This window comes from Mytilus galloprovincialis, chromosome 1 (assembly GCF_965363235.1).
Source record: "Mytilus galloprovincialis chromosome 1, xbMytGall1.hap1.1, whole genome shotgun sequence".
Classification (NCBI taxonomy): Eukaryota; Metazoa; Mollusca; class Bivalvia; order Mytilida; family Mytilidae; genus Mytilus; species Mytilus galloprovincialis.
In genome coordinates this window covers 33,846,620-33,850,544 of record NC_134838.1, presented here as the reverse complement: position 1 = coordinate 33,850,544, position 3,925 = coordinate 33,846,620, and the positions used below count along the sequence as shown (strand labels likewise).

At 31.7% G+C, this 3,925-nt stretch overlaps 1 long non-coding RNA gene across 1 annotated transcript; it reads right to left on the bottom strand.

Annotated features, from left to right (window-relative positions):
• Positions 1-3,494, bottom strand: LOC143072181 (uncharacterized). Its single transcript, XR_012977068.1, has 3 exons — positions 3,354-3,494; positions 1,268-1,417; positions 1-424 (listed from the first exon to the last, which is right to left on the bottom strand). It is a non-coding gene; the product is annotated as an uncharacterized LOC143072181 (long non-coding RNA).
• Between the last annotated feature and the right edge of the window lie 431 nt (positions 3,495-3,925).

Below are 3,925 nucleotides of genomic sequence, written 5' to 3'. Positions count from 1 at the left end.
TTTAAAGTTATATTCATATTTTTAAGAGGATTTAAGAAGTATTTGAAAAACCAATGCAATGTCTGTCATCTCAAACAATTGGTCAGTTCTAAAAATATATATCAAAATGAGTTCTTCCATGGTGATAAATAAAACTGTTTTGCAGTCATAAATAGTCAACTTATTTGAAAAATTAAAAGCATGAAGACGCTTGCAATGATAACAAAAAACTGTAACGATGTTTTTGGTGCCATTTGATTCCTATCCGATGTCTGCGTCATATGAACTGGTTTAAGAGCTTGTTTGCATCGGGGATTATTGATGTTTTGTTTGTAACACGTTATCAAATCCTTATTACAAAAGTCTGTTCCACATTGACATATGGAGCCACCCTCACGTTTTTCACATCCACTTATTTTGCCTGACACACACTGTCTTAGATGTACTAAAAGAAAAAAAAAGAGTTTGTTACGATGGTCTATTTAAAAAAAAATCAGTATCTCACAAAGATATATAACAAGTTAAAAATATATCAAGCAAAATATACCAAACGGACATTAAAACTCATACGGCAAACGAGCAAGCGAATACAACTCTCAACGTAGAAGACTAAAGATATAGCAACACAAAAAAATAGTGGGTGAGTTCTGGAAGGGTAGCATTATTTAATACACTAATTCTGTAGGTCACATTCGGGGGGGGGGGGGGGGAAAGAATATTGGATTGTGGTTACGACAATTGAACATATCCGTCATAATCTGTGAAACAGACATTCGAAAACGATCACCCAACTCGTGATGACATTTGTAAAATCTTTCGAAGGGATGATTTCATCTTTACCTCGTATTGACTTCATAAGTACTCCATATACAGGCGTTGCTGGAATGATGCTACTTAAAGATGAGATAGAAAGGTAAACAGTAAGAATTCTTCAACTTAAAGAAAGATATGTTAACGATGCCTGTCTCTTGTCGAATGGTCTTTAGAAAAGCTAAAGGTCAGTAGGAAAGAGATGTTTATTCTTTGTAATAAATATACAATAAAAGTTAAATATATTTCCAATTTTGTTCTCTACTTTAATTGCTGTTCACGGTGTCTTTATTACATTTGTCGTTAAGTTAGTTGTGGAAACGGAAGAGATGGCAAAGACAATAGAAGCAATGCTAAAATCTCGTGAAGAACACGTAGATCGAATTGAAAACGAATTATGTTATTTTAACTTAACTTAGACTTTACTTATGTTAACACGAAGTATAGGAAATAATCCCTAAAAGAATATTCAACAAACCTTCACTTGTGTCAACTGTGAGAGTTCCAACCTTACAGTTTCCTTTACAATCTACAATGTTCTTCGTGTTTTCAGCAGTCAAGTTTCCTTCGCGGCCACAAAATCCTGGATGTTCTTCGGAGTTGCAGAAGTAGCATTTAATACCATGAACTTAAATAAATAAAAATAAAAAATAATGATATAAAACATTTATCAATAGCAATATTCTGGTAGCTGAGCAGTCAACTACATTTAAAGATGTCATTTTCAAATTAAGAACGTATGTTCCATAGGCGAACTTATAAAATATGAAAATATCAAGTTATAAATCTAATATGTCCGAAGCGCCTCCTTGGTTTTCTTTCACCAGATACGTTCAAAGCAGAATATTTGAAACTCAATGACGCATAAAGCATATAACAGATGAGGAGCTATATAATAAAATATGGCCAAAAATAAATGTCAAATTCTTTTAAGGCCAACTTTGCCTAAGGGAGTTGAAACCGTAGGTTTTTTCTAATATTAAAAATAACGAGCAAATTTATAAAGGTTCGTTATTAATCATGGCAGTAGCAAAGTATTGCCTACTGAGATTATGATACACTCGGGGACTGATAATCCACCAACAGGGAAATCGACCAAGTGCTGTAACAAATGAAAAAAAGTTATAAATTAAATGCATAATTTGGTTTTCGAAAAAAAAAAAAATTATAAAATTTGCCGTTAGATTTTTGCGTTTGAATTATTTTTAATTTGTCTTGGTAGGGCTTTTTTTATAGTCGAGTGTACGGTATAGGGATTTTCTAGTTACTGAAAGCCGTTATAATAGCCTGCTATTGCTTACATCCACTTCATTTGAACTATGATGAATAGTTGTCTTATTGGCAAGCATACCACACCTCCTTTATTTATTTTTTTACGATAACTAGGCATTGGTCGAATAACACAACTGTCTTAAACAAAATGGAGAATAGATAGTCAAATATGGTTAAAAGACCATGTTGTTTTCTATCTTTCTCAACATAGATTATTCTTTTATGTCAAGTTTAAATTAAGACAATATCGACTGTGTTTTGAAGATAAATGTCTCATGTTCTTTTAATTTTCATGGCTTGTTTTTTTTCAGGAAGTAGTGTTTGTGCAATGCTTTAGGGAATACTGTGACCATTTATTTTAAGTGCCAACGTATTCTAATATTTGCAAGGACATAGGTTCATATTTGAAAGTGGTATATGATAAAAAATATATAAACTAAATGAGTTGAAATAACAACACATAAAAAGATTATATAATAACAAAACTAATTTTTAAAAATGCTGACCGTGCCTTCATTCACTTAAGTCGTCCCATTGCATATAGGCTATACTAAACAAACCCTTACTCTGATCCTAAACATTATAGAAATCATTTAGACTGTTCTTTTGTTTGAAGTTGTATGTTTATCTTTGCTAAAAGAATAAACTTATAATTTATATCCGGTTAGAATTTTGCACGCCAGACACGCGTACCGTCTACAAAAGACTAACAATTGACGTTCGAATAACGTCAAAAAGCTATAGAAAATAGAAACCCAACATTCTATAAGGTTTTTTCAAAACAGCTCAAGTAATCCATTCATGGATAGACAATCCTTAGTATTTTGAAAAAAAATTAAGTTTTGTATACAGATAATTTATAACTTAACATTTCATAGTCAATTCCCTTTTATTTTGGGACTATTTGTTTTGGGGGAAAACAAATATTGTGGCACTATTCTGATTGATAATATATAAGCTTGCTGCCTTTTAAAATGGCAATAACATTTCTGATCATATTGCCAGGCACCCCTCAGAAATAAATGGTAGTTCTGTTTCGCCCTGTTGTTTCGAGGTTTAATTGAAGAAGATTCAAATACCGTATGCGTGTATTTTAACCATTTATGCTTAGTGCATGTTTAATTGCCTTCTCTGTTCATTTGGTTTAAACATAGACGAGTATGTTTCCATAAATCTTTTGGTAGTTTATAAACTGATATTAGAGTCTAACCATTTGAATAAATATCTAGATAACGTCACAAATTATGACAACAATTAGCAAAATTACATGTACATGGTAACATTTTTCTTACCTTGATAAACATTGAGCAAACAAATCAAGAGAATTGTGATGTCCATTTGTTTAATTAAGAATACATTCCTAAATAATAAACAAAACAATGTATAAGAGGCGTCTTACTTAACTTTGTCAGGTCACGTGCTTACTAGTGACTAAAAAGAGAAATACTTGTATCCGTATCTACTTCAGTTGTAATTTTATTATATATTATAGTATACAAATTGTGTGGATTGACAATTATACAATGTACACATTGATATCTCACTACACAGGGGGAAGTTGAAAGTTAAATAAGTTCAGTGTATTTTACGGAGAATTGGCAGGTCATATCATTGACAATTAATAAAACAGTGCTATTTGACTAATGGAACTTCATTTAAAATTGACATTATTTTCAACAATATTAAAATTCCGAGTTATAACGTATGCATTAACATTTTTACATTGTCACGGTTCTAGATTTTATTAGATCTTGTTTCTCTTTTGCAATCCTTTCTTCCGCCTGTTTAAATTTTTTGCCCTAAATGTTTTATTCGGGAGCCCCCAATGCTTCGAATATAGACGACACGCGCCATACCAATAACA